We start from the raw sequence: 9,063 nt of genomic DNA on the forward strand, positions 1-9,063 counted from the left end.
TTAAGGATATCCTCAACCTTAACGTCATGCAGACACCCAAGCGGTTAGGCCATTGGCTGCTTGCAAACTTTGACCCAGCAACAATGACCATACAGTTAGAGGATGAGAAAATCCTACGGATTGAGGAAGACGATGTACACAGAGTATTTGGATTCCCACGGGGGAATACTGACGTGAGAAACCGGGACCCCAACGAAGTCAACAGGACACTACTTGAATGGAGATGCAACTTTCTCACAACGAATCACGACATAACACCAACGATGGTGAGCGACAAGCTATGAGAATACCCCGACGGGTGTGAAATTTTCAAGAGGCACTTCACTGTTTTGGTTGTGACCACACTAATCGGAACAATGCAGAATGGTTATTGCCACCAGCTGTTTGTTGATGATTTGGACGATGTGACCCGCATACCCAACCTAAATTGGTGCAAATACCTCATGACAAACCTCTTGGACACCCATGATAAATGGAAAAGAGGAGAACACAAAAGATTCTGCGGGTCGTTACTCTTTCTGCGGTAAGCAAATTAGTGATGAGAATATTATTAAAGTGGCCAATTCTATGAAAATACACACTGTAATATATTTTGTGACTATGTGACCATGTAGGTACTGTATATGGACCGCGTGAAGTTCGATGGCAATAAAGTACCGCGACAAGTGCCACGAATCAAAGGTTGGACCTGCCGGATAATGATGGACATACAATTTTCAGAAATCAGATTGGGGGGATTTGGGACAGGCGAGCTATTGGGCGCAGACCTTGAAAACATAGACGTAGTCGCACCATGCGAGGAGGACAGGGTAAGAAAAACTATCTATTTTTGTCTATGAATACTATCTAAGGTGAAGATCCTAAAATGAAGTGCACAATGTTAACTACTGAGCTGCAAATGGGTGGTTGAAATATATCTATCTATATATATATATATATAATAACAGAAGTGTCTGAAAGAGTTTTCCCGCCCAAACTGAAGGGCATTTTAGTAATAATATAATTAATATATTTTAAATTAAAATAATGCTTATTTAGTTAATAATATAATTAATATATCACCCTACTAATCAACCAAATTTCCTAAACCACTCCCCATCTCAACCCCTCTTAATTTCTTACCTTTTTCACCTCTATCTCTCTCTCTTCCTTAATTTCTATATAAACTATTGCTTATAATCATAATCATATAAACTAGAGAAGTGGGAAACAATGATTCCTAATTCGTATTAGAATTAAGTTTTCGGTTTTCGAAAAATTAAAAAAAAAAAAGTTTTCGGTTTTCCTTCTCAAAAAATGTTTGAAACCCTCTCAATGTTTTCTCTGCTCAGCTCCTCACCTGTAGGTATGTATCTTCCTGCACTCTATCTTTTGAATTTGTATGCACGTAAAGTATGGATGCGTTTATTTACGGATTTGATTTTGGTTTTTGTTTTGGTTTTGGTTTTGGTTGTGTGATGTAAAGAAACAATGGATGATATAAGGCAACAAAAATCCATATGGTGCAAATTCAATGATGATGCCGGGTTGGTTTGGGTCACGATGAGGTAGCTTCGATCTCCTTTGCTCAATCTGTACCGGGTCCATTGAGTTTTGAAGCCACCAATTTCTAATTGTTACTGGGTATACCGTATATGATATTCTAAGATTTTAATATGATTTGTTTTTTAGGAGTTCCCCATTTGAAAGAGAGTGATGCTCGGCCGAAGGGAGGGAGACCAAGATGGGCGGCGCCACCAAATCGTAAGATGGGTCATTGGTTGATTCTCTTGAAGAAGATTGCTCAGTCTCATAATCTGCTTCCTGAGTTTGAGGTATGTAGAAGAAGTGTGTTGAAAAAGATTTTGGGGTGTTTTCTAAATAGTTGTTAGAGTTGATTGGGTTAGTGTGGTTTTTTATTCATCAAATTTCTTTTTTTTTTTTATTAAAATGTATCTTATTATTTATATACAAAAGAACTGTTGTCCATTGTCACATTCTTAGTGGCATTTTTTTTAATCAATTCCTTTTAACTTTTTTAATCTTGTAGGCGTAGAAGTTTATTTTTAATATGATGTTAGTTATTGTTATCTTATACTATTTTTTTTTATTATTATCAATTGCAGATGTAGAAAATTGTAACTTTACTATTTCTTATGAAGAGATAGTTAAACTGGCAGATTATGAAGAGATATTTCTATATTAAATCTGTATTTTTTAGTGTGTAGTTGATATTTTTTTAAAGAGAAGTATTGTGTACTACTTTACTTTATAAGTAAAACTAAATTTAATAATTTTCTCTACTTTTTAATAATTGCCTCTCTCACAACCTATTAGTCAATAATAATAATAATAATAATAATAATAATAATAAATTTTAGCAAGTTTTGATTCCGATTATAATTCTAATGCTATGATTAAACTAATTAAGTATCCAAAATATTTTGGTTGCCATAAATCATTGATTATTGATTCCAATTATTACTAATATTTATTATTAATTGCACAATACTATAGGTTTAGTTGAAGTCTTCCATTGTACAATTATTAGTTAAAAACGGTAATTACTGTACTTGATTAAATGAAATAATAGTATTAAATTTTTAACCTCGATTTAAAATCTATTTTGTTAAGATTATACTAATAATAATAATATAATACTCTAATAATAATAATCCAAAACTCTTAATATAATTTCCCTAATATATTTATATAATAATAATAATAGTAATAGTAATAATAATAATAATAATAATAATAATAATAATACAAAACTCTTAATATGAGTTCCTAATTAATTTTTTCTATTAAATTCATTTATAACGGTAATTATAAATATAGGATTATGAAAAATTAGGAGGATTGATACCACCTCATCAGTTTCTATCATATTTAAATTAATTGATACTTTTCTTAATATATCGTACCTTAAAGACTTTCAACATTTGTTATAATCCTGATCAATATATTAATCTATTATTTTATGGTAATTTCTATCATATTTAAATTAATTGATACTTTTCCTAATATATAGCTTACCTTGAAGGCATACAACCTTTGTTATAATACTGATCATGTATTAATATGTTATTTTATGATAATTTATATAGGTAATTATCATATACTATTTACCATATAAATGACCTATGATAACTGTTAATCGTATTTAACATCTTAATTTATTATGATAATTGAATATAGTGATTCCCTTATTTTTTTTACTTCAAATAATATCAATTGCCCATTCACTTCCTTTGATCACTTTTGAATAAAATCTTAAAAATTATGGCAATTAAGTAATTAATACTTTCTGTAATATACATTTTATCTAATCATATAAGGAAATTGATAATACATATGTTAATTCCATAATTAAAGGAGATTACAAAAAATTATGATAATTATTCCAATTCACATATTATTATGCTAATTCACAGATTATTATGCAATACAATTATGCAAATTATTCCAAATTGATTATTACACATATAAAATTATCCTAATGGTTACTTTTGAATAAAATCTTAACAATTATGTTAATTAATAAATTAATTCACACATTATATTTTTATTAAACTATTTGTTTTATACTTGCTGTAATATAGATTTATCTAATCAATCAAGGAAATTAAACATGCACATACTATGAACATAATTTTTTAAAAAATAAACATACACATATTACATCTATAATTAAACAAAATTAAACATACACATGTTATTTTATTAATAATAATATACAGGGACGTATCCAGGAATTTGTTCCAGTGGGGGCGAAATATTAAAAAAAAAAAAGAAAAGAATACTTAAAGAAATATAATCATAAATATTGTTGGATATATGCGATAAATAAAACATATCAAAACTTTATAAAAATATTTATAACAAAATATGAAACATAATTAATTTGATAAATTAATTCAAATAGAAAACAAATTATAAATTACATATCTCATTATATATATATATATATATATATATATATATATATATATATATATATATATATTAAAAAATTCATAAAACTTTCTTGAAGCTATAAGGGATTTGAACCCCATAAGGCCATACCTTTCTTAGAACAAGAATACATCTACCAACTAGTCAACCTAACATCTTGTGTATATTAATCTATTATATATATATATATATATATATATATATATATATATATACCATAAAAAAAATCACTATAGAAGCTACAAGATTCGCATAAGCAATTGTGCTTCCCATAGGATTCGAACACATAACTTTGCTAAAGCAAAACATAATTCTACCATCTTGTCTAGCTTACACTCTGTTTAATGCATCTGTTTTTATGTATTTATATCTAAAACAAGTATATATATACATATATACATACAAAGCTATATATGGGGTGGGGGGTGGGGTAAGTGGGGGCAGGTGCCCCCACTGCCCCCAGGGCAGCTCCGTCACTGATAATATATAATCCTTAATTAATATAATTATTCAGATTACATGGACGCCATAATTAGTATAATAATTAATAATATATACTCTTTAATTACCATTAGTAATAATAATAAAATGACCTCATTCTTATTAGAATTAATGATAAATTTTTCTGCCCATATAAGAAATTAAACATACACATATTACGGTGGGTAATTAAAAGAAATTAAGCATACTATACACATATTACGACCATAGTTAAAGGATATTAAATATAAACATATTACGCCCATATTACCAACTTATATTTAATACTTTAATCTTACTATAATAATTAAACATACGGATCTTCATTTGGTTATAGTAAATTTTTATTACTTAAAATAATTCAATTAACCATGCTCTTCCTTCTATTTTTTTTTAGACTTTTCCTATTATAATTTTTAAGTAATCAAATTCAACACTAATATACAAATCTTATAATTTCAAATAAATGTATATACTTTCAAATATTAAAATTATTTATAATTTCATCATTAATTTTAATATTTAAATATATAATAAAAAAATTTATCCGTGCATCGCACATGTAATTTACTAATTCTGTATATAATAGAAGTTAACAAGTTATGTTGCATGCACATTGAATACTAATGAAGCGTAGAGTGTTATGAAATGAGCTGCACATAGTTTATAGGTAGTGAGTGTATCACCATTCGAGGGGACTAAATTCAAGAAGCATGAAAACTGCTAGGTAATAAAGTGCACAACCGTTAACACTAAGATGCACAGGGGTGGTTGTAACAGTAAGTTTAGCCGAACAAGGTTTAAAAATGTGGTCACATGCACACTGTAATAAACTAAGTTGCACATGGGTGGTAGGTGTAGTACTACCTCAATAGATCCATTTAACATAAACACATGCTAAACGCTATCTTCTGAAGTGCACATACTCCTGATATGACATGCACATAGGGTATAGCTATTGAACATAATATAGGTTAATAAACGGTAGTGATTGCACACTGTTTTGATCTGAGCTGAACCTCGGTGGTATGTATACAAAACTAGACCATTAAAGACTGAAAAAGAACATGCATGCACACTATTAACTACTGAAGTGCACACTGGTTTCCTGATCACTTAATTGCAGATTTTTGAAGCTCGGGTCTCTGACAAAATGACAATGCTGAAGTCCATCATGTTAGATCTGGAGAAATTAATAGAGGAGACGGAGGACGTAGCTGTGAAGGAAGGAATGCTTCGGGAAATACAGCAAACAACTAAGTCATTGGTGGGAATGATGGGGACGTAACGACCAAAGGAGAACACTGGTCCAAGGAACAAGGAAAGCACAGACAACCAGCACAAAGAAGAGTTTTGCGCAAACCCCGAAAACATAAGGGTCGTGGAGGATGTGGAGAGAGCCGCGCTACTAAGGACAGATGGTTGCGAAATGCCTAGTTTCAGCTTGGGATTCACACAGGTGGAGACCAATGAGGGTATGGAGAACATTGACAATATTGCTCTACCAACAGATGAAGTAGGGCCACAGGGGGGGTACTCCAACAACCTTAGAAATGGAAACAGACCATGAGTGTGCACCGAAAGGGGTAGAAATCGCAGCGCCAAGTGGTGAAATAATAAACACCCCAGCAGAGGTAATAATTTCCAGCTTACATAATTAACTACTATGTCTGCAGCAAATATGTATTCATGTTGCAAATAATATGAGATCATGGAAAGGAAATGCACATACCACTGTCAAATGGTACTATAGAATATTCTAACGTGTGTTTTTCAACCAGCAAATTATTAGAGTCCATGACAGCGGGAAGAAGAACCTGTGCGGCCCACCATTCGGCGCCCCGACCAAGATGGGACGGCTACAAAGGACTGAGGCTGAGCGAGAAAACGGGGAAATGGAAATGCTATGCCAGTACATAAGCCAGATTATGGGCATCAAGTATGAAGAAATACCGCAGCCATACGTCGTCCACCAATGGATTGCATAGAGCGTTAACAACGACATGTAATGGATTCAAACGGCGATAACCTAATTTGTTTTTTTCTCCGCCTGTAATTGACTTCAGATTTTGAGTTCTCTACACATTACTATGAGGGCCCTTATATCATACAACTTTAACACCCCACACGATGCAAGTATGAGGTGTTGTTCACCTACAAACACAGAGTTGCTAGGTTACTGGACTTCACATCCCTACTGATGGAGCAGGAGGTATCTGTTGGGATCATCAACGCGTGGGCATGCAACCTAAATCACCGAGAGCACCAGAATACAAACGGCGCGCCAAGAAGAGTATTCGCATCACCCACCACAACGGTTGAATTCTAACCCTAAAATAATTACCAAGAGTACTTGTTTTGTCCAAGTCAGCTAATAATGAATCAATCAATACAGGTCCAAGCTGTAGTGGCATACAAGAAATCAAGGAGACAAAGGTTGGCTTGGTTCTGTTCTAGGTTGGCGAAAGATTTTAAGCCCTCCCCTTACAAGAAGTTGTCAGATGTAGACATGGTAAATGAGAAAGACATCACTGCACATTTAACAGAGGCACACACGTTTTAGGACGGGTGCACAGACCTTAATAAGCCGTAGGGTAGGTGCACACGGGTACTGAGCCAAGTGCACACATGCAGAATGTTATTTTCACACATGCACTCACCTCATGCTTAACTTCACTTACGTTGTGCAGGTGATATTCCCAATAGTCTAGGAACAACACTTCTACATCATAAGCTTCGACCTGCTTAAGATGAAAATTGAAATCATCGATAACTCATCCAAAAAGGTTCCCAACGACAAAAAATATCTGAAGGTCCCGGAGGATTTGGTGTGCATTATCCCCCATATTTTACAATCAATATGTACATTATGAAACTACCAAATTGAAGTGCAACCATGTTGGTTAAAAAATATGTGTACAGATCGACCTGTTTTCCACACACTTGTATGACGAAGGTGAAGTGACAAGAAGTGGTTACATTGCTAGGGTAACACCAACACGTATGCAAATGTCGTGGAGAGACAACCTAAACAAGGTAGACTGCGGAATCTACACCATGCGGCACATGGAGATCTTCCTCGGGCAGACATTCAACACATGGAAGTGCGGACTCGTGAAAGGTGATCGCGCATATCTACGCAACCTACGAATGATATACATGAGGGAAATCCTAATGCCAAGATCAACGAACATCGAGTTTCCAACATTAAGAGGGCAACAAAATTCCAGCATGAGCTATTCCTAAGCTATGTCACGCAAGGCAACTGACCACCTGCCAATGATGAACACTTTTAATGAAGACTGTTTTTTATTTTGGAGAACACACAGATTATGACATTATCATGAAATTTACCAAGTTGCAAAATGTGGGATATTATTATGTTTTTGGGATTCTTGACAATGGATAGGGTATAGATGGTGACATAGAGTAGTGGTCGTAGGTGATATATTTTTGAAGTATGTGATTTAGGGAACTTGTGTTCGCAGGTGCTTTGTTTTTGAATTGTGTGAACCAGCAAACAGTGAACAAGAAAATGTACCCACCAAGCACATGGTGTCGATCTAATGTGCACATTCCGATGTAATTAGTAACTTTAAATTTGTAACCCCTCACTAATTCCAATAAGCTGCGATCGTACGTATCGGTCACGAACCGTAAAATTTTTAAGAACTGGTGTTCGGACCCAATTGTCCTAGGGAATGGATTATTAGACACCATACTATTATTCTTGAATTTCCTATTTAATTAAATTAGCCCATAGCAGCGAAAATTTATTTTGATCGTAGCATCGCTAAATTTCGCGGTGTACCGAACCTGGCCCAATTTTAAGTTTTAGTCTGGGATAAATTTTTTTGGTTTCGAAAATTATTTGATTTAAATTATTTTCTACCGAGAATTTATCTGTTTTAATCCCAATCAGTCTAGCCAAGATATTTTCAAGATCATACCATAAGTGAGTGACACTTGTCACAATTAATTACCACATATTTATGTGGACTAGTCAACCAAGTGAGATCAAAAATATAAAGCAATTTTTTTCCCCTTTCTTCTTCATTTGGCCGAATTCACAAGAGAAAAGAGAGAGAAAGATCATCATCTTTCTCCATTAAAACTTCACCTTCCATAGCCAAAGTTCCTTCACAAGTCTCAAGTCTTTCGGTAAAACTTTAATTTTATTCGGTAGAAAGCTTTATTTTCCTTCCTAGACCTTGAATCTAAGCTTAGTTTCTTAATATTTGTTGTTATGATGTTAATTTTTCTCCTAGGGTTTTGAGTGAAAATTGGGGAAAAGGTCCAAGATTTGCTTTCTACAGTGTTAGTAAACTTTCTCAAGGTAAGGAATCCCTTAAGTAGGTTAAGGTCATTTGAAATTGGATAATTGATTGTTTGGTTGAAATATGATGAGATCTAGGTGTAAATATGGTGTACATGATTGTATGTATAATATATATGAAATTGTGTTTTGCATAATATATAGGTATAAATTGTTGTGTTGATGAGATGTGGTAGTTAATATGCCCAAATATCTAAATTAGAGATGCTAAGTGTATGATATAATATATGTATGTACGTATAAGAATGGTGTATATATATATATATATATATATATATATATATATATATATATATATATATATATGTGTG

General features: G+C 32.8%; 1 long non-coding RNA gene across 1 annotated transcript; it reads left to right on the plus strand.

The window, feature by feature from the left end:
* Nucleotides 1-1,221: 1,221 nt before the first annotated feature.
* Nucleotides 1,222-1,706, plus strand: LOC116011743. Its single transcript, XR_004097089.1, has 3 exons — nt 1,222-1,345; nt 1,466-1,547; nt 1,672-1,706. It is a non-coding gene; the product is annotated as an uncharacterized LOC116011743 (long non-coding RNA).
* Nucleotides 1,707-9,063: the final 7,357 nt, after the last annotated feature.

This window comes from Ipomoea triloba, chromosome 3 (genome assembly GCF_003576645.1).
Source record: "Ipomoea triloba cultivar NCNSP0323 chromosome 3, ASM357664v1".
Lineage (NCBI taxonomy): Eukaryota > Viridiplantae > Streptophyta > Magnoliopsida > Solanales > Convolvulaceae > Ipomoea > Ipomoea triloba.